Below are 25,724 nucleotides of genomic sequence, written 5' to 3'. Positions count from 1 at the left end.
CTTATGCAGTCTAGCTACTACCAGGCCCAAAGATAAAATTTTCTGGTTCTTAAAATAAGCTGAATATTGATCTAAAAAATTTCTTTTCTGCTTTCAGTCATTCTTCCTGACCTGGAAACACTCTTACAGGGAACCAGTTAATAGTTTTTGTTCCTAGAAGTTTCCCAAGATCTTGATGAAAATTGCCAGCAAACAGAAGTTTGGCCTATTCAGTAAGTGCCCAAAAGTGATTGTCAGGCTCCTGTATGAGAGTGTGGAGTATGAGCCACAGATTATGGGTGCCTGGTTCTTTGAGAATAATGTAATTCGATACAGCCATAAGCCTAATTTCCAGAAGGTCAGCTCAGCATCAGATTAAGTTTTAGTGCCAGAAACAAATTGAGTGTGCGCTGAGTCCTCCACCACATTTAAGCCTGAATTTTCCTCTCTGCAAATATATGGTTGTAAGGTGGTTTGGGGCATACATGGGTACTGCAGTGGTTCACTGTAAGCCTGTTGGCCCATTCAGAGACTCCTTCAAAAACATTTCTGACAGTCTACTTCCAAAACCAACAGCCAAGGGAGACCTTAAGTATCGCAGTTCTATGTGCACGCATACGGGGGCGCCATAAACTGAAATCGACTCGATGGCAACTGGCTTGCTCAAAGGTGGTTTTGGAGGAATTGAGAGACAGACCTGTAAGAAACACGTCATGTCACCCAGGAGGAAAACCAAGAATTGGCTCATCTATGCGTGTCTAAAAATGGCCCCATACCAGGTTCATTTCCTGCTTATTCCTGTGATTGCGATGGTTCAACACAGGCTCCATCAGTGAGGATTTCATTGAATTTAACAAATTGAGTGCCTTGTTTTGGCTTTTTTCTTGGGGTCTTACTCTCCAGTGGACAATATCCCCACCCTCCTGAAGGCCATGCCTGTCTTAGTCCAGTCTTTGCTTGCCTTCATTGGCTGCATTGTTTTCTGAAGAACCAGGGAATCTGGCTCTGGACAGTCTTCTCATTGGGTAATTGGTTTTCACGAGTCTTCTGAACGTTGATGCTGTATCTGTCTTCTGGGATTCCAACTTATTACTTAGCTTACATTGGCTGGTCATATAGACACTGCCTGCTTTCTAAGAGGTCCAGGGTTCGATGGTTGAGAACCACCACTTCAATGTCAGTTTGATGTACTCTGGCGGCTTATGTGTGTGTGGCTGTGATGCTGGAAGTTATGCCACTTGCATTTCAAATCCCAGTAGGGTTAGCCCAGGCGAACAAGTTCAGCATGGCTTCCAGAACAGACTAGGGAGAAGGAGTAGGTTGTGCACATCAGAGTAATTAGCCACTGAAAGCCCTTTGGACAGCATTGAAACATTACCCGTTACTAAAAATCTAATGAATAGAAGTAGAACAGTTTCAGAAGTAGTGCCTGAAGATGAGCCCTCAAGTTGGAAGGACTCAAGATATGACAGAGAAAGAGCTGCTTTCTCAAAGTTCAGTTGACCACAGTGATGTGGAGGGCATAAAGTCTGTGGAAATAAAGCCTTCAGAAGCTTCTTCTGCTGGTAGGACTCAAAATGAGAAAATGAGAAAAGACAGCTGCAAATATCAATTAATAAATGACATTTGGAACATACAAAGTGTGAATTGAGGGAAATTAGAGATCATTGAAAATCAAATGAAACGCAGAGTGATGAGCCTTCGAGGAGCCCCAGTGGCACAGTGGCTACTCATTGGGCTGTGACCCATCAGGTCAACAGTTGGAAACTGACAGCCAGTTCTCGGGAGAAAGACAGGGCTTCCTACTCCCCTAAAGTGTTACAGTCTCAGAACCCCATAGTGGCAGCTTGACCCTCTCTTATAGGTCTGCTGTTAGCTGGCAGTAACTCTATGGTGATGAGCTATTGAGTGAGTGAGTAAGTGAGCTGAAATGGATGGGGACTGGCCATTTTGAATCAGAAAATCATATGATTTACTTTGCCAGGAATAAGGCAATCAAGAATGGTGTTGCATTTATCGTCAAAGGGCATTTCAAGATCTATCTTGAAGTACTGTACTGTCTGTGATAGGACAATGTCTCACAGCATACAAGGATATTCAGTCAATACAACTCTTATTCAAATTTATGCACTAACCATGAAAACTAGTGATGAAAAAACTGAAGAATTTATCAATGTTTTCAGTCTGAAATTGATCAGATATGCAATCAAAATGCATTGATAAATATTGGTGATTGGGATTATAATACAAAAGTTTGAAACAGGTGGTGGAACAATTGGAGAGGGATACCAGTAATGGTTATAAAGAGTATAATCGATGACATTGAATTATACATGTAGAACTTGTTGAATTGGTATTGATGAGTGTTTTGTTGTGTATATTTTTGCCAAAATAGAAAACATTACATGAATAACAATGAGTAAAGGTAAAAAGAAAACGTTCTAAAAGTGATGGTGTAGAAGACTGTGCAACTCTTCTTGATATGGCTGAGCTATGGAATTGTATGATATGTGGACCAAGTGCCAATAACACCGTTTTTTTTTTAAGTTTCAAACAAACAGGAAGGAAAAGTAGTTGGAAAATATGATGATGGTGATAGAAACAAAGCTGGAGATTACATGATAAAATTTTGCAAGACCAATGGCTTGTTCATAGCAAATACCTTTTTGCAACCATACAAATACAACTATATGTGTGGATGTCTCCAGATGGAATACATGAAAATGAAATGTGTTACTGTTGGAAAAGATGGAGAAACTCCATATCAGTAGTTAAAACCAGGCTAGGGACTGACTAGGGGAAAGACTGACTATCAATTGCTCATAGATGTGTTCTGGTGGATGTGAAAGAAAATGAAAACAAATGGGACCTTGTGGCTATCCTGCATGAATAAGAGAACGTCTCAAGGACAGATTTGTTGCACTAATGGCAGAAGATTTTAAAAGTGGTGGTCATCAACCCTAGAACCCTGGGCCACCTAGCAAGCAGGTAGTGTCTATATGACCAATCAATGTAAGCTAAGTAAGAAGTCAGAATCCCAGAAGACAGATACATGTGGGATGCCATTAACAACATCAAACATGAAGAAAGCAAAGGAACATCAAAAAGAAGGAAGAAAAGATCAAAGTGCATGTCAGAAGAAACTCTAAAATGTGATCTTGATTGTAGAGTTGCTGAAGAAAATGGAAGAAATTATGAAGCTAAAGAACCATACAGAACGTTTCAAAGGACACCTCGAGAAGACAAAGTAAAATATTATAGTGACTGATGCAAAGACCTAAAGCTAGGAAAATAACAAGGAAGAGATGCTCAGCATGTCTCAAACTGAAAGCACTAAAGAAAAAAATTCAAGCCTCCAGTTGCAATATTCAAAGATTCTAGGGCACAAAAATCAAATGATCAAAAGAGGATGGGAGCATACAGAGAGTAACTGTACCAAAAATAACTAATCACTGATCTACCATTTTAGGAGGTAGTTTATAAGCAAGAACCAATGGTACTGGTCCAAGCTACACTGAAAGTTTTAGCCAAAAATAAGGATCTAGGAATTGATGGGATGCCAGCTGAAATGTTTCAACAAGCTGATGAAGTGCTAGAAGTACTCTTCTAAGAAATTTGGAAGACAGCTATTTGATCACCTAATTGAAAGAGACCCACATTTGTACCCACTCTAAAGAAAGATGACCCAACAGAATGTTCAAATTATAGAACAATATCATGAATATCACACGCAAGTAACATCCCATCCAACAACAGTTGCAGCAGTCCATTGACAGGGTGTTACCAGAGGTTTCAGCCAGATTCAGAAGCAGATGTGAAATAAAGAATATATTTGCCGGTGTCAGATGGATCTTGGCTGAAAGCAGAGAATGCCAGAAAGATGTTTACCTGTATTTCATTAATGATGCAAAGGCGTTCTACTATGTAGATCATAAAAAACTATGGATAGCCTTGAGAAGAATGGGCATTCCAGAACACTTCATTGTGCTCTTCTGGAACCTGTGCATAGTTCAAGAGACAGTTGTGTGAACTGAACAAGGGTATAGTGCATGGCTTAAAATCAAGGAAAGTATGCCGCAGGGTTGCATCCTCTCACCATACTGAATTTTTTCCATTTGTATACTGAGCTAAAAATCAGAGAAGCTGGCTTATCTGAGAAGATTGTGGTGCAGAATTGGAGGAAGGCTTGCTTACTAACAACCTTTGATAGGCAGATGACACAACCTTGCTTGGTGAACATGAGGAAGAATAGAAGCACTTGCCAGTGAAGATCAAGGAGGGGCAGCCTTCAATATGGGTTAAAACACAATGTAAAGACACCCAAGATTCTCACAATTGGATCAATACGTAACATGATGATAAGTCAAGAAAAGCTTAGAGCTCTCAGAGAGTTCATCTTGCTTGCAGCCATAGCAATGCTCTTGGAAACAGCAGTCAAGAGATCAAAGCAAACATCTCATTGTGTAAATGTGCCGCAAAAGAAACCCTTCTTTTTCCCTGCTGTTGTTTCTCCTCCTCCTCCTTCTTCTTCTTTATTTTTAATAAAACAATCCAGACATCAATTGTATCAAGCACATTTGTACATATGTTACTATCATTGTTTTCAAAACATTCTTGCTACTTGAGCCCTTGGTATCAGCTCCTCTTTTATCTCTCCTTCCCCTTCCCCTCCCATCCATTTGACCCCTTCACAAATTCTAAATTACTATTATGTTCATATCTTACACTGTGCATTGTTTTCCGTCACCCCCATTTCTGTTTTCGACCCCTTTGGGGGGTTGTTGTTGTATGTCGATCATTGCAATCGGTTCCCTCTTTCTTCCCTCACCTTCCCCTGCCCTCATTCAATTGCTACTCCTATTGTTAGTCCTAAGGGGTTTGTCTATCCTGCATTCCATTTGTTGAGAACTCCTACCTGTACCAGTGTACATGCTCCAGTCTAGCCAGATTTGCAAGGTAGAACTGGGGTCATGATAGTGGGACCATTACAGAACTAGAAGAATGGTGTGTGGTTCGTTGGTGAAACGCTTTCAAGTGTTGAAAAACAAAGAAGTTATTTTGAGGACGATGGTACTCCTGATCCAGGCCATAATATTTTCAATCACCTCATGTGCATGTAAAAGTTGGACATTGAATAAGGCACACCAAGGAAGAATTGATGCATTGATATGTTTAAATGATGGCATTGGTGAAGAATATTGAAAGTACCATGTATTACCAAAAACAAACATTTGTTTTGGAAAAGTACAGCCAGGGCACTCCTTGGAGGCAAGACTGTGTCCCGTGTACCTTGGACATGTTGTCAACACAGACCAGTCCCTGAGGACACCCATGCTTGGTACAGTGGTGGGGCCGCAACAAAGAGAAAGACCTTCAGAGAGATTGACTGACACGGTGGCTGCAACAATGGGCTCTGACATAAAAACAATTGTGACAATGGAGGAGTCCTTAGTGGTGTCTCATTCTGTTGTACTTAGGGTCACTATGAGTCAGGAGCAATCTGACAGCACCTGACAACCCCAATAGGGTTGAGGTATATGATGTCCATGCACATTCTATTACACTTGCATGGTGGGTGTGATAACTTTAAGTTAACTTCATTGGTCCAGGATTCTCCGATGGTGTGATCTAATATAATGTAGTCAATTACCTCATGGGAACTTCTGTGAGCAGCCAAGCAGTGATGGAACGAATAAAGCAGAATGCTACCACCTTAATCTGTTCATAGCCTTGATACAGTTGAAATGACCTTTCATCTGAGCTGTGGCTTACTTATTAAAAGTCGACACTGGGGGAAGCTGCCTCACTTCTTGCTGATCCAGCTCCTGTATCTGGCTCACTGATCTGCTGACCTTGAAATTGCCATAGAGCAGTGGTTCTCAACCTGTAGGTCGTGACCCCTTGGAGGTTGAACGACCCTTCCACAGGGGTCACCCGGTTCATAAAACTAGCAAAATTAAGAGATGAAATAGCAATGAAAATAATTTTATGGTTGACGGTCACCACAACATGAGGAAGTGTATTAAAGGGTCGTGGCATGAGGAAGGTTGAGAACCACTGCCATCGTGCCTGCCAACCTTGACTTCATCCAACACTGTAAGTCACTGTCAGTCATAAGCCTGACTTGCTGACTCTGAAATCATCTACCCCTTCCTCCACCAACCTGTGGTCTTCTTGCTTCTTGGTTTGTTTTTCTGCATTCTGATTTGTTAGGTCTGGCAGTTATATTAGAGAAAACCTCCACCTTAACATCTCTACTCATGGTCTTGAACCAGTTTGGACTTGACTACTACAATTTTGGGAGGCATTTTCTTGATCAAAAAAAATATATATATATATATAAACAAGGATATATATGTCCTTGTTTGATGATTAAATCGAGGATCTGTATCACATAGGATATCCTAATTGATGCATATTCAATGCTGTACACGGAATTGAGTCATAGTGACTGCAAAGATTTAGGACTTGAGAAATCGAGGTGCATCTGGAAGTAGAACAGCAGATCCTACCCAAACTTACTGTCGTAGAGTTGGTTGTGATTCCTAGTGAACCGACAGGACAGAGTAGAACTCCCCCAGAGAGTTTCTAAGACTACACATCTTTATGAAAAAAGACTGTCACATGGAGTAGCTGGTGGGTTCATACCTCTGACCCTTTGGTTAGCAGCTGAACCATTGCATCACCAGGGCTTCTTATAAAAGCAGGCAGGAGCCAGGAAAATATTAAGAAATTAATAAGCCAGTCAGAATGGATGCCCAAGTGGGCAATTCCAAAGTAGAAACAAGTATAGCAAAGAAAATGTGAATTGGGACACATTGTTTGATTGATTTTTCTTGGAAGTCATAATTATTCTATGTCTTAGTTATGCCTTTGGACTAGCTGGTTCTTAAATTCTCTTCAAGTTCTAGAATGCTGATCTGCTTTATTTGTTATGTCCCAGTGTCAGAACATGCTAGCAATCCAACTAATAGATACAAGACATCAGGAACATGAAGTTCTTGACATCCTGCCCAGGAGGAAAAGCCTGGCATCTGTTAAAATTGCAGCGGGCTGAAACCCAGGGGAAAGGGGAGTTTTTGGAGCTCAAGGAGACTCATGGGTATTCATTTCAGATTGCTCAAATAATTTGTGAGCTCCCTTACCTCAGTCGATAGTGATTTTGAGGTTTTGGCACCGAATTTAACTCTGTCAAACCATGACTCATGGTTCAAGGATGATTTAAAAATAGATCATAGCTGCACATGGTGCTTTCTGCCCACAGAACTGCAGCGTGGAAGACTACAAAAATGAAGCATTGTCTCTGAAGCAGCAGGATGAATTGAGGTCGCACACCAGTGAATAGTCTGCTCAGACAGACCAGTCACTGCTTACCAGATGCCCTCCCTGTAACCCATGCTGAGTTTCCCAAAAGCCTCTCAGTGCTCTCAGGGGTACAAAAAACTAAGGTAGAATTTGGATAATATATAGGTAATGATAATACCCAGAACTTGCAACCTCGGTGTGAAACCCAACCCAACCCAACCACTGTCATCAAGTCCATGTCTACACTGAGCAGCCCTACTGAGGGTTTCTGAGACTGGAAATCTTTATGGAAGTGGTCAGCCTCATCTTTCTCCAATGGAGAGGCTGGTGGGTTTGAACCTCTGACCTTGAGTTCACCAGGTCAACCCCAGAACCTTCAGTAACACCAGTGCTCTCTATACCCTCAGTGTAGTCTTAGCCAAACCAATCGAAACTCACTGGCATCAAGTTAATAGCAACTCACTATCCCAGGATTTTTCAAGTTCAGCCATGTGCAAGGTAGATAGATTTGCTCTCTCCCCCTCCCTCCCTCCAAACTGATTACATCATTTTCCAGGCACAATACAAAATCAAAATGTGGGTCCCTCCTTCAAAGCTTAAGAATTTCAAGATGGCAACAGCAAAGCAAAATCTAAGTGCATGGCTGTGTTGAAGCAGGGCCCTGTCATGGGGGAACTGGCCCATGATGTTTTTCAGTTTGTCTGCCCTCTCTTCCTCCAATACAGGGCGCTGACTTCAGCCTCTGAGACGTTCAACACATCCACCCGAGCAACATGCACATTCCCTGCTTTCTCTTGTATCGTCTTGTCATGAACCCCAGACACTTTTATGGAAGTGAGGAAAAGGCAACCGGACCTATTTGACAAGGTTCTTGGACTCACGTTTTCCACAGCGAGGCATCGGGTAGGGTGTGAAGCTCCTCCTAGATAGCTTCGGTGTAAGCCCGGGGTTCTCCACAAGGGGTGCCACCTCCTTTGCCGGGATGCTTCCTTCCAAGTTTCAGAATCCACAAACCCAGCCGCAGGTCCAGTTGAAATGGTTCCTCCGCAAATCACTGAGGATCACTTGAAAATAAGCTTATTGGTCTGCAATTTTACATTTCTTTCATCCTTTCTTGTTATTATTTTACCTTTGACTCATGTAGGCATGTGTCCTATGTGGATTTGTACTCCCGCCCCCTTCCTACTCCATCGCGTGCCTTAAACTCTGGGTCTGCCTTGCTAGGTCTGGGCAGTGATGATTATCCACTTGGATTTAGGGCAGATTTACTTGTGGCTGCATCTAAAGGAGACCACAAACTCATGATCACAAGCAACCAAGAAAATAAAGGAAGTGAGGAAATGCCACAAGTATTGACAATACTTATTGTACCATATGGCTAATGTATAAAGAGGTAATAGCACAACGTGTCTCAGGGGATCATTCAAAATGAAAATCACTTAAATGAACTTTTCAAGCAAACCGAAGTATGCATTGTCCCCCTTCCTGTGATGTTTGTGAAGTCAGACTGGGGGTATCAATCAAGCCTTTCAGAAGGCTTGTTGTGCCTGTGGGGATTCCCCGCTCCTCCCTGTGCTGTTTTGGCTTTTAGAAGAATGAAGAATTTTCTCAGCAAATTATTAATGTACTCCCCCTGGCCTATAGAAGTGCCTTCTCTGGAGTTCTGTGGGAGTCAATGGTATTCAAACTGCAGCTTTTGATGAAGTCATCGCCTGCTTCTGGGGCCTCTTTCAGCTGCCCTGGGCGTGCTTCACATGTAAACGACAGCCAAATGGATTCTTTGGACATTCCAGCCAATTAAAATACATTTAAAATGCAGCTGCCGGAGAGAGGGGCAAGCCTGCGATCTGCAGGGAACTTCAGAGCAGTGGGCCACCAAACAAACTTTGAGGATCCAGCACCCGCAGCCCAGCAAGGCGTTGGGGCAATGTGGAACCAGGCATGAATAGAAGCCATCGTGAACGCCTGTCAGAACCAAAGATGGCCCTGTGAGCGTCGCCCTAGAGGACACAAAAGAAGGAAGCATGTTTGATAGGGCGTCCGTTTTCTCCCCTTGCCGCTTGAAACGCTGTGTGTTGGCGGGGCGCCCGATGTGGGGCTGCATACAAATATTGACAGAACACAGCGGTGTTTGTTAAACCCGGGCCGGGAAGCCCGTGCGGAACACTCTGGAAGACACATCTGAGAACCCCAGGAGCTTCCCTCCGTAGCGCTTAGAGCACTGGCAGAATGAGAGAGGGGGCTCCAGGGAAAGACCCAGCACCCCCGCCTGCTGTGCCTTCCCGGTAAGGACCGTGTTTCCGTTTGCTTCATATCCTTCCATGTTGATATCTGTGTGAAGAAAAGAGCTCTGTCGTGTGCGCTCCGCTTCGGTCTCGAACTCTGAACTGCAGGGCACAGGGCTGCCTGTTGAGTTTTTCTGGAACACGTGATGGGATTACACTGTATAAATAGACACAGCAGTGCCCAGCACGTGGGGTCTGCGGGAGCCTTTCCAGAAATGAGGACGGTGCGTTTTTTAATGTTTCCCTCTTTACTGATGCGTTGCAGGGTTTGCTGTAGGTGTCCAGGTATCTGGAAATGTACAGGGAATATATTCTCATTTGTACCAAGAGTGCATGCTTTTGATTTTTCAATTCCTCTTAGAATGTTGTCTGAACCATTCTTTGGTCAGTCCCACACTTAAAAGGGTGAAGAGTGTGTTTTAGTTCCCCCCCCCCTTCCCACTTCTTGGTTGATGTACAATCAAAGACAAGGATTCTAATTTACTTAGGAAAATCACACACATTCGCAAATGCCTTCTTCCCTTGCCCAGAGGTTCACTTAAAAAGCTGCTAATTTGGGGATGTCTTCCTTGTTATACTCAGATGCCCCATCTGAGTATAACAGCCACCACTGCAGCAATACAAAGTTCCCAATTGTTACCTGTTTTAGCTTGTCACAGCAGACCCCTTTGGCTTTAATTTTCTCCATTGCAAACAAAGAATCTTGCCCAGTTTGTGGTACAGGATCGCCTTGCAGTGCCCAGAGCTCAGTGAAATGTGCTTTACTGATCCGTCATGGGCCCAGTAGCTCTGAGGCTATGCCAAGTTGAGACTTTCCAAAACTCTCCACGTCACTTGCTGCCAAAATAAACGTTGGCAGGCCCAGAAGGGCTATTTTAAGGAAACTTGCAATAGCAAAGTTTCACCGGGTATGTTTGTAGCGAGTCAATGAAAGAAATCTTAAACAAAAAGAAGGAACTTCCTTGCTCTGTGCCCTCTGATGGGAGAGACCTACTAATGGGTGTTGGTCTCCTGACACACACAGCAGCCTGTGCTTCGTGGACAGGAAGAAGAAGGCATTCTGCTATAGGGGTGTTGGTTCGTGTTGATGAAACAAATGCTGTGTGAATAGAGATGTGTGGAACACATCGTGCTGTCTTGCCTGTGGCGATATCTGAGCCTAGAGGGAAAACATGGTTACACATGTGGTGGAACGTTTGTCCCTTACAATCACTCCAGACATACCAAATAAGCCAGAGGTGGACCGTGGCTGCAGAAGGCCATTTGGGCAAAACGGTAATTTTGTATAAGATGGAAAGGTAAGCGTGCAGACAGCTGGCACCTGAAAAGACGCAGTGACACAGAAGAGTACGTGGCCTTTTGCTTGACCTAAAAGGTCTTGGAATGTAAGACTGGGACCTCTTGGGGCTGTTGGTTGGTTAGCAGGCTGAGCCTGGAATCATTATCATTAATTAATGATAGAGGGTGTAGGTATGAGGCAAAATGGACTCTACCTTTGGTCACAGGTCCTATAAACAGGGACATCATCTGCCAGGGTTGCTATGAGGGTGGTCCTGGATTGGGCTCAGAGATCTGTGACTTCATAAATATGTGCAGAGAAGGATATGACAGGACTGAGGGCAAGAGATGGGCTTCAGTTAAGTTTGTGGTTTCATTAACATTGGAGTCAGGTCCAATCTTTTTCCTGTAGTTGAAAGCAAGGGCTTAAAAACTTTGGGGACAAGCCATGCCCATCATCTGTTTTTGGAAATACTTGTAATGTTTTATTGGAAGATAACCACACCTACTTCTTGACAGATTGTCCCTGAGCTTTTTTGCTACAGAAGCAGATCAAGTCACTGGGACAGAGACACTCAGAGGCCCTAAGAGCCCCCAAACTTAAAAATATTTACTATTTGGCCCTCGACGGCGAAAGCATGAAAACTTAGGCGTAGAGAAAAAAATGCAAACAAGTGGTGATGACCCATGTATGTCATTTGATTTTTACTTGTTTTAAATTTATAATACATTAAGGACCTATACTTTTATAAAATATGATAAAATGGTGCTTGAATGACAGAATGGGAGTATTCTTTTTTTGTTGTTTTGCATACTTTTATTAGGGGCTCTTCCATCTCTTATCACAATCCATACATTCATCCATGTGTCAAGCACATTTACATATATGCTGCCATCATCATTTTCATAGCATTCTCTTCCCACTTGAGCCCCTGATATCAGCTCCCCGAGTACTCTTAAGCTTTGTACTTGCCTCATCGTGAATTAGCAATAAATAGTTTTCAGCCTGGCAGCAGTCTGTAGCTCTGGTCCTGGCTCGTAACCTGGCGCCATATTGTGCTTTACATAGGGTTGCTAACCACAAGATCAACAGTTTGAAACCACCAGCCACATCGTAGAAGATTAGGTGAGTCTCTCTTTTGACACCTGTGAAGAGTTAAGGTCTTTGAAACCGTAGTTCTAGCCTGATAGGATCACCGTGAGTTAAAACTGACTCCATGGCCATGAGTTTGGTTTTGGGAATCCCACTTAGTTTTCTAGCTCCTCCTTGTGCCACAGTCATCACCTGCTCGCCTTTCTTAAGGCGTATCTACAGCAAACTCTCCCTCACCTTTGGGTTTTTGCCACTGCTGTTGGTTCTACGTGGAGATCTCTTTCCCTAACGCTTCACTCAGTTGGCTCCTGCCCATTAGGACTCTGCTTGAATTCATTGCATCAAGGAGGACTTTTGACCACACCCTATGAAAAACCCTTCCATCATCTGACATCGTTCTTTCTTTACAGCCCTGATTACAATCTACACTTAAAAATACTTATGTTTCTTTCTGGTACTTGACTTCCCAGCATTGGCCTAGATTTAGTAACAGATAATACTGTCCATTTCTGACTTCAATGATTAGACATTTTATACTTGTTGAAAGAAGTATATACAATCTTCTGGAAGATGTTGGGGAGCAGGTCCTACTCAGAGTTCCCAGGACAACACAATAAAATTGACACTTCCCCTCTGTCATTGTCGCAGAGCCGGGAGTCCAGAATCTGCTGCCACAACTGCTGGCTCCCAACTGCATCGCCTTCTACACCAAAATGCGCATCTCTGTGTCTTGGAGCACATGAAACTAGGAACAACATAGGGAGGGAACCTTTGCTGTGGGGATCATAGAATGCCCCAAATGTCTGCTGTGAGCAGCAGAAGTCTAAGGACCATCTCGTGATCTTTACTCTGATTCTCAAATCTTGCAAAGGCAAGCATTTTGTCGAACACTGTTTCCCAACACAGCATAAGAGGGAACAACGCCCCCATCCCTACTCCCCATCCCCCCAAATGGAAGAAAGCTCCACTGGGCAGAGCTTTCATATTGCACAGTTTTCCTGCTAGGCCAGCATCACGCAACCCGATCTGAGCTAGTGCACCCAGTGGCATCACCTGGGAAAGTCCTCTCTGGTCACGTTGAATTTTTTCTTAAAAGCAGTGTCACTCAAACCTCATTTTTTTGTTGTTGCAATGGTCTATTTAAGAGAACAGTGTGTAGCAGTGAATTTTTGTGTCCTGCCTGGGAAAAATGCTGCATAAACTGATGTGATGTTGAACACAGCTTACACGGACAGCACTATGGAAAAAAGCTCAGGTGTAGGAGTGGTTTTCTCCTTTCAAAAAAGGTGAAATGTGGATTGATGACAAACCTCGTTCTGGATGTTCATCCACTTTTCCAGTCAATGAAAGTGTCGAGTCATCGTGCATAGTGCATTCCATCAGGTTACACTATTAATCAAGCTTGCTATTTAGAGGTTCTGAAAAGCTTGCATAACAGTGTGCAACAAAAAAGGCCTGATTTGTGGCAGACGGGGGACTGGTTTCGCCACCAAGACAATGCACCTGCTCATGCTGCCACCTCAGTGCACCATTTTTTTGGGAAAAAAACAATATGCCTATCATGCCCCACTCACCATACGTACCTGACCTTGCTCTGGGCGACTTCTTTTTGTTTCTGAGAATGAAGAGAGACATAAAAGGACCGAGATTTGATGATGTGGATGAGGTGAAGGGAAAAAAACAAGAAACAAGGGAGGTGCTGTCAGGCATCCAAACAGATGAGTTTGAAAAATGTTTCCAAGAATGGAATCACAGATTTGACAAATGTATTAAGTGTAGTGGATAGTACTTTGAAGGTGAAAAGGTTGTTTTGTGTACAAATTTAAATATATAGCTTTGAAAAAAATTCTGTTTTGGGGGGGAGCAGGGTATCCCCTCATATGTATGAGGGAGTTGGAGAAATGTCATATTTTTGGTTTATATTTTTATTGAGGTCTTTTACTGCCCTTATCACAATTCATACATATATCCATTGTGTCAAACACATCTGTACTTATGTTGCCATCATCTTTTTCAAAACATTTTCTTTCTACTTGAGTCCCTGGCATCAGCTCCTCGTTTTTCCTCCTCCTTCCCAGACCCTCCATCCTCCATGTCCCCTTGATAATTTATAAATTATTCTTATGTTTTTCATGTCCTATACTGACAGCCATCTCATCTCACCCATTTTTTTCATTTCACCCATTTTTCTGCAGTCCATCCCTCTGGGAGGGGGGGGGCCATACATCAGTCATTGTGATCAGTCCCCCTTTGATCCCCACCTCCCTTACCCTTACCCCTTATTGGTCCTGAGGGGTTCATCTGCTCTGGATTCCCTGTGTTGCGAGCTCTTATCTGTACCAGTGTACATGTTCTGTCTAGCCCGATTTGTAAGATAGAATTGGGGTCAGCATTTACCCAGGAATTCTGGGTAGTAAAGTGGTTAAGGCAACTAACTAAGCAATTCAAACTCAGTAGCTACTCCACAGGAGAAATGATGTGGCAGTTTTCTTCCATAAAGTTTTACACCCTTGGAAACCCCAAGTTCTACTGTGTCACATGAACTGGAATCAATCAAAGGGAAAGGGGTTTAGGTTTTTGTTGTTGCTGTTGTTTTTGGTAGATACTAAAGAGTCTCCAGAATCAGTCTCCACTTAGTAGGAACTGACATGTGATCTCTGTAAGGGCTGGGAACTTATCTGTTCAGTTATCACTCTACGCCCACGATGAAAGCAGAGTGCATTTGTATAATATGCCTGATAAACATGGCTTTTATGGATAGATGAATGAATGACTTGACATTTTCCTTGCCAGTCTAATTTGTTAGAAAGTAGCAAGTAGAACACATGAGGGTGATTCACGTGTGCGAGTGAGTTGAGATCGTCTTTGTGTTGGGGAAAGGAAGGCTGCTGCCAGGGAAGAGTCGTCTCGCCTTTGACCTATCAGACCTTGTTTGTAACATCTGAAGCATGCTCATGTAGCAGCAGATCGTATGTTCAGGGCAGGAATATTCGAGGTCCCACCTACTACTCTCATATCTGGAGGCTTACTCTGAACTGTGTACTACTGTAAGCGATATACATTCTCTTTTTATTCCACACAAAATACCGATGCCATGGGCATACCTATTTCCATTTATAGAGGAGGAAGCAGAGTCTGACAGTAGTGAAGTGTCTTTTCCAAGTCGCAGAGCTGGTGAGTAGCAGAGTCAGAATGAAGCCCCTGCCATTCTAAAACCTGAGTTTGGGCTCTTACCTCCTGCAGTTATATTACATATAATTTAGCTTCTGTATTTTTGTCCCGGCTAACGCTTTTAGGTTTCATTTCCATCTAGTCGGCGGTTAATGCACTCCACGAATCTACTTTGTTCCGTGTCCAGGTGCAATCTAGTTATCAGGACTGAGATAGCAGTACGGGGTTCTGGTCTTCCTCAGCAAGCCTTGCGGAATGTAAGTGATGAGTCCGTGGGTCTGTAGATGAGGGCTTGGGAGGCTTAGGAGAACAGTAAATGTGCAGTGGCCGATGCTGCCAGCTTCCCCGTGTGGATTCTTGATTCATGGGGACCCGTGCACAGCTGTGCCAGAGGGTTTTCATTACTAGGCCTTCCTCCCTAATCTCTTTTTATCCAAAATTACCGCTGAGATCTGTTTGTCATCAAAGCAGCTTGCCAATTTCCATCAACCAACAAATCGCGGTTATTCTTGAGATGTAGTCACTGAGACGCAACCCTGGACACGTCCCACCCCCGACCCCAACCCACCATGGAAGATGAGAACTCTGCCATTGAGCCGTATCAGAAGGTTTCCCTTTTCATAAAAATCCCAGAGGACAAAATATGTCTCTTGATTAGTAACACTCCCACCCTCGTATTAGATGTTTGATTGAAAACATCAAGTCTTTAGATTCTGTTTGGATGAAATTGTATTTTGCTTTGGTTTTATTAAACATGGTGAGTGATGTCCAACAATAATTATAACTTGTCTCTTCATAAAAGAAAAGAAATGAACAATTATTGTTACATTAAAACATTTAAAGGATGCAAACGTTCTTCCTGGAGGAAGAGGCAAAGGACGGATGGCCTAAGAGGTAATCATGTTCATGATAAGATAAACCACTTAAAGCCCTGCTTGCAGTCTATAAAATGCTAAGGAATGGCAGAGTAAAGACCTAGGAGAACCTACTTCTCCACAAAACCAAGGAGGATACTGCCACACTTCCTGAGCACTCTAGGAATTGAACAAAGACTTGTCACACGTCAAGGACCATTTATTGGGATGCTGATGGCCAGGGGAACCATGCTTTGTGATACTTTAACTTGTCCAATGCCTATTGGCTTCTCCCCAATTTTTAGTAGCCTTGCAAGCCATCAATTTTGCAATTATGGTAGTTGTAAAAAACAGTAGACGAGTAAATACTGGAGGGGAATTTTATTTTATTTTTTGCTTTGTCCAAAGCCCTGTGTCCAGAGAGTCTCTGTGGATTAGCTTGTCTGGCAGCTCTGGAAACTTACTTGCCTTTACTTTACCTGATTCATCACTCAATACAAAGACATTTTTTCCTGTGGTACTCAGTACTCGTTGAAAACAGTCAGCAGCAATTGTTTAACATCACATCTACCTGAGGTACAAATAGCTACCAAAAAACTTGCTTTAGGGCGGTGAGATCTCTATGGGGACTTTGAAAAGCTCTGATACACTCCAAGAATATGGAAAGTATGCCTGTGGTGTAGCAGGACTCCGGGAAAATGTGAGAAGGCACTACTCTTTCCCTGTTTGCTGACTCTGAGATTTCACCCAAGCAGGAAATGAAGGTTAAAGAAGTTGGAGGTTGCTGAAGGAATACCTCACTGTGTACAGGAATTCCCTTCTCAAAGGCTAGGAGAGGAATTGGTTGAAAGCATTTGAATACATGTCTTCCCATTGTTGGCTGATCATTAAGATAAGGACACATGACAAAGATGATAAATTTTACAGAATTGGCACAATAAACTCACCAAAGCAATAGCATTAACAAGTACAACAACCACAAACACCAATATTGCTATTGTGAGATGTCATAGAGTCAGTTCTGACTCATAGCAACCCTATGTACAAAAGAATGAAACACGTCCAGATCCCGGGTCATCCTCACTGTAGCTAGGCTCAAGCCGATTGTTGCAGTGACTGTGGCAATCCTTCTACTCAAGACCCTTCCTCTTTTCACTGCCCCTCTACTGTAACAAGCATGATGTCTTCTTCCAGGGATTCGACTCTCCCGATAACATGTCCACAGTATATGAGACGAAGTCTTTCCCTCCTTGCCTCTAAGGAACATTCTGGCTGTACTTCTTCCACGACAGATTTGATTGTTCTTTTGGCAGACTATGGCACTTTCTGTATTTTTCTCTGACACCGTAATTCAAATACATCCTTTTTTCATTGGTTTTCTTTATTCAACATTCAACTTTCATATGTATAGGAGGTGATCGAAAATACCATGTCTTGGGTCAGGTGCACCTTAGTCCTCAAAGTAGCGCCCTTGCCTTTCAACACTTTACAGAAGGCTTGTACAGCATATTTGCCCCAATGTAATCTGTCCTTTGGTCTCTTGATAGCTGCTCTCATGAACACTCATTGTGGATCCCAGCAAGATAGAATCCTTGATAATGCCAGTCTTTTCTCATGCTGCTGCCTATTGGTGTGGAATTTGGGTCTCTTTACATTGTAATCCATATTGAAGGCTGCAATCCTTGATCTTCATCAGCAAGTTATCCTCACTTTCAACAAGCAAGGTTGTTACATCTGCATATTACAGATTGTTAATATGCCTCCCTTCAATTCTGATGCCTCCTTCTTCGTCATACAACCCGGTTTCTCTGATTATTGGCTCAGGAGGCAGATTGACTAAGTATGGTGAGAAGATACAATGCTGACATACACCTTGCTAGATTTTAAAGCATGCAGCTTTTCCTGTTCACGCAATTGCCTCTTGATCCGTGTACAGGTTCCACACGAGCACAATGACGTGTCCCAGAAGTCCCATTCTTCTCAAGACTATGCAAAACGTGTCATCGTTCACACACTTGAATGCCTTTTCATAGTCCATAGAACACAGGGGAAGATCTTTGGGATATTCATTGTTTTCAGCTAAGATCCACATGATATTTACAATGATATCTCTTGTTCTATAGCTTCTTTTAAACCCAGACTGAACGTCTGGCAGCTCCCTGTCAATGTACTGCTGCAACTAATGTTGGATGATCTTCAGCAAGATTTTACTTGCGTGTGATATTAATAGTATTGTTCTATAATTTACACATTCTGTTGGATCGCCTTTCTTTGGAATGGGTACAAATATAGATTTCTTCCCGTCAGCCAGCCATGTAGCCAAATAATTGTCTTGCATTTTTTTTTTAATCTCTTCCAGTGAGTTGGTCAAGTAGCTGTCTTTTAAATATCTTGGAAGAAACAAGTGAGTGCTTCCAGTGCTTCATCAGCTTGTTGAACATTTTCCATCGGTATTCCATCAATTCATGAAACTTCATTTTTGACTAGTGCTTTCAGTATAGCTTGGGATTCTTCCTCCACTACCTCGTGTTCTTGATTACATGTTCCCTGTCGGAATGGTTAAATGTTGACTAGCTCATTTTGATACAGGGACTTTGTATAATCCTCCTATCGTCTTTTGAGGTCTCCCTCATCATTCAATATGTTGCCCATAGAATCCTTTGATATAGCAATTAAACTCTTGAATTTTCCCTTCAGTTCTTTTGGCTTGAGCTATTCTGAGCATGTTCATCCTCTTCAGCTTTCTAACTACAGTAACTGCAGACGTAAATCGAAGACAAGGTAAACAGACATTTTGTTTCCAATCTCTTTTACCAAAATATAAGCCAACTACATAAAACAATAAGTATAAAACTTTGTTGATTAATTTATAATCTATGTAGAAGTCACCTGTCTAATGAGAACATAAAGATAGAATAAATAATGGACAAAAACGAGTAAAGAATGTACCTCTGGAGAAGCAGGTTTTTAATGATTGAGATTAAGCAGATATTAATCTGAACTTGATTGTTTTTAGTTAGAATGTTAACTATCATTACCGAAGAACCAGTAAGAAAATACTTTTACTCTTGTAAAAGAAACAATAAGGCACTATCTTAGAAAATACGTGTTTCCTATGAAAGAATTCCCTAAGGGAGCAATAGAGGTGCACAACAAAGACGGAAGGTACATAGCAAATGACAAGTGTAGAGTCTGCCTCATATTCGTAATTATATTAAAATCAATGGATTAAACACTCCAATCAGACACAGAGATTGGAGGACCTGATGCAAAGGGCTTAAGTGGAGAGCAAATGCTTTGAAAATGATTAAGGCAAAGAATGTACGGATATGCTTTATACAATTGATGTATGTATATGTATGGATTGTGATAAGAGTTGTATGAGCCCCTAATAAAATGTTTAAAAAAATCAAGAAACAAACAAACAAAAAAAGAATTTTACAAAAAAAATCCCTACCTATACTGAAACAAACAAACACAGAGATTGTCGAGATGGATTAAGCACACATGTGTGCATTACCATTATCTTACTGTATGCTGTGTATGTGAGCTATACTTTAGATATTAAGGCACAAATAAATTAAAAGTAAAAGGGTGTGGGAAACTATAACATATAAAAAGTGCATAAAAGAGAGCTGGATTGGCTCAGCTAATATCAAACAAAACAGACTTGCAGGGAAAAAAACCTATATTGTTAGAGTCAAGGGCATTTTTCATGTTAAAAGGGTCAACCAGCAGTAATGTATAACAATTACATACTTAACTCCAACAGCAGGGCCCCAAATACATGACATAAGAAGTCAAAATTAAATCCAGAAACAGTATTAGCAACACTAGTTGGAGACTTTACTATCCCTAATTTTGTAGGTAGAAGAACTGGGCAGATGGTCATCAAGGTATGCAAGAACAATAACTCATGGGGCAGTTTCACCCTGCCCTGAACTATCACTATGAGTTGACATAGATTTGATGGCAGTGAGATCTTTGCTTATGATACACCTATAGACCTAAGAGACATCTAAAGAGCATGATATACAGAAAAAGCACAATACATATTCTTCTCAACAGCGAAGGGGAAATGCTTTCAGAGAGATCATATGTGGGGCCATTAAGCAAACCTCAGTAAAAAACCTCAATATTGAAATTATACAGTTTGTTCTTCAGTCACAATGAAATACAATTAGAAATCAGTAATACAGTTGGCCTTAAATAACACAGTGGGCTAGATTGCCAACCCCTACGACACAATCCAGGTGTCACTTTTGACTTCCCCCAAATTTAATCACTAATAACCTTACCAGTAGCATAAACAGGTGATTAATTAATATTTGTACATTGGCCCTGTCAGGTGAGCCTTGGACTGCTAACTGCAAGGTCAGTACTTCAACCTGTCAGTCGCCCTGTGAGAGGAAGTTGAGGCTATCTGCTCCGGGGAAGATTGACCTCCTGGGAAACCTTACATGGTCGCAATGAGTTGGACTCAATTGGTTGGTGGTGGGCTTATGTGCCTTACACACTGTGTCCACATAAAAGCTGAATTTTCAACATGAGAAAAAAATGGCACTTTGTAAAAAGTATAAAGTTTTCACATCTACTGGCATAGCTGCAGTAACAGTTTCCAAAATTTCTTTTTCTTTTCCTACAATCGATGGATGCATTTATCTTGGAATGGCAGGCAACCATAGCTGTAGACTTCCATCTATAGTACTTATCAAGGAATGCATTTTTCCCCTTCTAATTCCATTGCTTTTCTCTGCTTTTTGGGAGAACGCCTAACGTTACTAGTAACTGTGAGTCCCACGGTGTTATTCAAGTGTTTCACTAAGCATGATGAAAAATATAGGAGCTGTGAGGTCATTTTTTCCCATGATATGCAAATTTACTAAAGAGGCAAATTGCTTAAAAGAAGATAACTAGTCTCATGTGGTCTCTACAGGGAAATCTGCATACATGTGTACCAGCACAGTTCAAGCCCACATTGCTGAATTGTTCACCATATAAGTATTTTAGGAAGTTCAGCAATATATAAAAATTAGATAGCATAGTCCTGAATAACTAAAATAAATGATCATAAATAAGGCTATAAAATACATTGGCATTACAGAAAACCGAAACACAATATCCCCACAGCTGTGGAATGCAGCAAAGCAGTGCTTGGTGGGAATTTATCTATAAATGCTATGTTTAAGACACAAGATAGCAAATCTAGCACTTCGTCTTTCATATTTCTTCTTAACCAGAGAAGGAAGTGTAACTAAGCTCAAAGAAGAAACAATAAAGATTACAAGAGGAATAAATAGAGAGTAGAAAAAAACAGAATGTTGCATTCACACCTTGGGACACTGGGTTGAAGTCTGGTCCCTCTTTCCCTGTGGAGATATACACAATACCCTCCCCTTCCAGCATGGAGTAGGGAACCAGTGGAGAGGTCTGGGAGGCTGGCCCCAGCACCAAATACTAAGTGGACACCTCCCCCCCCCCCCAGAAGAATTTTTTTCAAAGGACTGCATTAAATCTGCAGCTCCGGGAGAGAGGGACATATCTGATCGGAACACACGGGAGCAGATGAAGGGGGAGGTGAAAGAGAGTGGAGCACATCCTGGCCCACCAGGCCTTGAGGACAATGACCCCATTAGAGCAGCCAGTCCACAGAGAGGACCACATGGCCAGCCCCACTATAAGACCTGATGTCCCTCATTGACTCATGGCCCTGCGGGGGACAGCACCAGAGCCACAGTATGGGAATTGCACCCGACTTGATCCCACCACCCGAGGCAAAGCACTTGGGGAGTGCAGTGGAACAGCAAGGGAATAGAGCGGCAAGGTCCCCAGGGAATGCCAAAGGTAGACTTTGGGGCCAGGGTGTGGGGCCCCAAAAGACTGGACTGGAAAACACTGCTAAAGGCCAACAAATGATCGTTGAACTAACTACAAGCGTTTCTTTCTTGTTGTGATTTGTTCTTTTTTCAGTGGGTGGTGGTTGTTGTTGTTTTGTTGTATATTGTTGCTTGGTTTTGCTCTGTCTTGTTTTTGTGCATGTTGTTATCTCCACAGGTCTATCTAAATAAGATAGGCTGGATGAACAGTCTGGAGGAAAAACAACAGGACCGACAGTTCAGGGGAGGTGGTGGTGGAATAGGGAGATGTGGGGGGAAAGGAAGTGGTGTTAAACCCAGGGACAAGGGAACAAGTGATCCAAATTGGTGGTGATGTGGGTGTGGGAGGCCTGGTAGGGCATGATCAAGGGTAATGTAACAAAGAAGTATTGCTGAAACCCAGGTGGGGACGGAGCATGATAGTGGGACAGGAGGAGAGTCAAGGGAAATAGAAGAAAGAGCTGGGAGGCAAAGTACATGTCTAGATAAAGACATGTACATATGCAAATATATTTATAAATGAGGATGGGGAATTAGATCTATGTGCATATACTTATAGGTTTGGTATTAAGGTAGCAGAAGGACATTGGGCCTCCACTCAAGTACTCCTTTAATGCAAGAATACTTTCTTCTATTAAATTGGCATTCTATGATGCTTACCCTCCTGACACAACTGCTGAAGACAAAGTGTGTGAATAAGCAAATATGGTGAAGAAAGCTGGTGGTGCCCAGCTATCAAAAGATATAGTGTCTGGGGTCTTAAAGGCTTAAAGATAAACAAGCAGCCATCTAGCTCAGAAGCAACAAAGCCCACATGAAAGAGGCACACCAGCCTGTGCGATCACGAGGTATCGAAGGGATCATGTATAAGGCATCATCATAAAAAAAAAAATCTCACCATCGTGAATGAAGGGGGAAGTGCAGAGTGGAGACCCAAAGCCCATTTGTTGGCCACTGGAGATTCCCTTGCAGAGGGATCTAGGGGAGGAGATGAGTCAGTCAAGCTGCGATATAGCACCAATGAAAAATACAACTTTCCTCTAGTTCCTAAGTGTTTCTTCTCCCCCTCATCCCCCACTATAATGATCCGAATTCTACCTTGCAAGTCTGGCTAGACCAGAGGATGTACATTGGTACAGATAGGAACTGGAAACACAGGGAATCCAGGGCGGATGATCCCTTCAGGACCAGGGGTGTGAGTGGTGATACTGGGAGGATGGAGGGCGAGTGGGTTGGAAAGAGGGAACTGATTACAAGGATCTACATGTGACCTCCTCCCTGGGGGATGGACAACGGAAAAGTGGGTGAAGGCAGACGTGGGACAGGGCAAGATATGACAAAATAATAATTTATAAATTATCAAGGGCTCATGAGGGAGGGGGGAATGGGGAGGGAGGAGAAAAAATGAGGGCCTGATGCCAAGGGCTTAAGTGGAGAGCAAATGTTTTGAAAATGATGAGGGCAATGAATGTACAGATGTGCTTTATACAATTGATGTATGTATGGATTGTGATAAGAGTTGTATGAGCCCCAAATAAAACGTTTTTTTAAAGAAAAAAGCAGAATAGCTCGCATTATATATATACACAGACAAATCCAAAACCTAGTTCTGCTTTGAAAAGATCGGCAAAATCAACAGCCTTTTAACTCAATTGATCTTGAAAAAGAGATAGTAGACTCAAATGAAAAATACCAGGAGTAAAAAGTAACATTGCTATAATACTTATAGAAATAAAATGAGTTATGAAGGAATATTAATTTAATAATACACAAAATACTGAAACTGACTTAGCAAATATAAAATCTTAATATACTTACAATAAATAAAGATTTGGAATCGGTAAACCGCAAACTTGCTACAATGAAAAATTTAGGCCTAGAGAGTTATCCTGGTGAATTCTTTTAAACTTTTAAAGAGAATTAATACCTAAATTTCACAAACCTTTGCCAGAAATGAAAGACAACACTTCCTGAGTATGAGACCCATTATCCCTGGTACCTGTGAGGAATGGGCATGAGCTCATCCAAGGTGGTGTGGTGGTGAGGAAAGGATGGAGATTCCAGCAAAGATATGCAGGGAGTAGACCACTAAGGGCTATAGAGGCCAAGTTCAATTTTGAAAAAGAGGTTTGAACTCTGTCCTGTTGACAAATGGCTTTAACAAAAAGCAGTGATGTAATCAGATTTGTGAACCAGACCTCCCCTGTCCCCTTCTCCTCCCGCCACACACCTGGTCTATCCTGTCAAGGTGTATTCCAGAGTCTGGAAAATCAGTGAGGAATATAAAACAAGGGCCCAACCAGGATATGAGGAGGAATCCAGAACAATGTTAATGTTACAGGTATGCAGGGAGTGAAAGACATATTAAAAGTTGAACGAGCAGAGACTGATATTAAAATGTGAGATGTAGAGAAAGGAAGAGTGGCTGACCTTTAGATCATGAGTGACTGAAGACGGTAACATTGCTAAGTGATAAGAAGAAAGAAGATACAGGTTTCCATGGGGGTGGAGGAATCATGAATGCTGGAGTTTATACCTGTGGTGGTGAGGTGTCTGTGGACCATTGAGTGAAGGTGATTAGTTAGCATTTAGAAGTACTTGTGTGTTAGACAGGGTTCTCTAGAGAGACAAAACCAGAACACACACTAGATATAGAGATATATACAGCACAAAGGCATATAACAGCTAATTCGTCCACAGAACAGCACAGAGTGTTCAGTTCAACTCACTTTCATGGAACAGTTAATATGATGGAAGTCCTTCAACTCACAAGGGCTGCTGGGTCCAAAACAAGGAAGCAGACAGCTGAATCTTCCCTACAGCAATGCTGGCAGTCCAGCCACAGGCAGCAAACAACAGGGCAGGTCACCAACAGAAGTTTGCAAAGCAGGCCTGGATGAAATATTGAACTCAAGCAATGCAATAAGACAGGACCCAACAGCCTCAAGCTCAAGCAATGTATATATCAGCAGCATGGCAAATCAGGTCTCAAAGGAACCGCAAGCTCTAGCGACATGATCCGCGGGTTGGGTGTCCCACAGGTAGAGTAGCTCACAAGTTGAGGCAGAGAACTAGCTAAAGCAGCCACATGCTGGTCCAGTCACCTGGGAGCAATAGAGAGAGGGACAGGGCTTGCTGAGCTATTTATCTCTTTGCCCTCCAATCAAACTGCAACTTTATTAATCCCACATGTTCCTATGGGTCAGGTTGGAACAATAAACCTACCTATCACAACTTGTCTGCCAGTATCCCAAAGAGACTGGAGTTAGCAACTCTGCTTTAGAAGTCATCAGAATTGTTGAAAATCTGAGAGGAAGTAAGATTACATTAGGGAAGAATAAAGAGTAAAAATCAAATGGAAAGAGATACAATAGAGCTGTATATGGCCTGAACCAGAGTCTAAAGTGCTCATACTGAAAACAAATTGCTACACCACATTCATGAAACTTGTTGGTTATGTATTGGAGTCTCAATCATATGACTTGATGCGGTTGATTAGAAAATGGCAGTTATAAATTATTCTATTATACTGATTATATAAATATGTAAATATAACCCAGAGCAGTGTGAAAAAAAACAATTAAAACCTGCTAATCCCTAAGGGAAAATTGTATCACTGCAATGAGCTATTTATAGCTTTTCTTTTTTAGGATTGTTTTTGTGTGATAACCTGTGTTTGAAAGAATGAAACAGAGTGAACCCCTAATTGTTTTACCTGAGCAATAAGGAGTGTTGGTGATACTGTTGGTTAGACAGTGGGTTGCTAACCACTAGACTGTCAGTTGAAGCCCACCAGCCATTGCAAAGTAGACAAATGAAGTCTGCTTCTGTAAGCTTTCACAGTGTTGGAAACTGTGAGTCACTAGCAGTCGGAATCAGCTTG

The sequence above is a fragment of the Tenrec ecaudatus genome, chromosome 13, assembly GCF_050624435.1.
Source record: "Tenrec ecaudatus isolate mTenEca1 chromosome 13, mTenEca1.hap1, whole genome shotgun sequence".
Classification (NCBI taxonomy): Eukaryota; Metazoa; Chordata; class Mammalia; order Afrosoricida; family Tenrecidae; genus Tenrec; species Tenrec ecaudatus.
The sequence above is the reverse complement of the archived record's forward strand: the minus strand, read 5'-3'. Positions refer to the sequence as shown.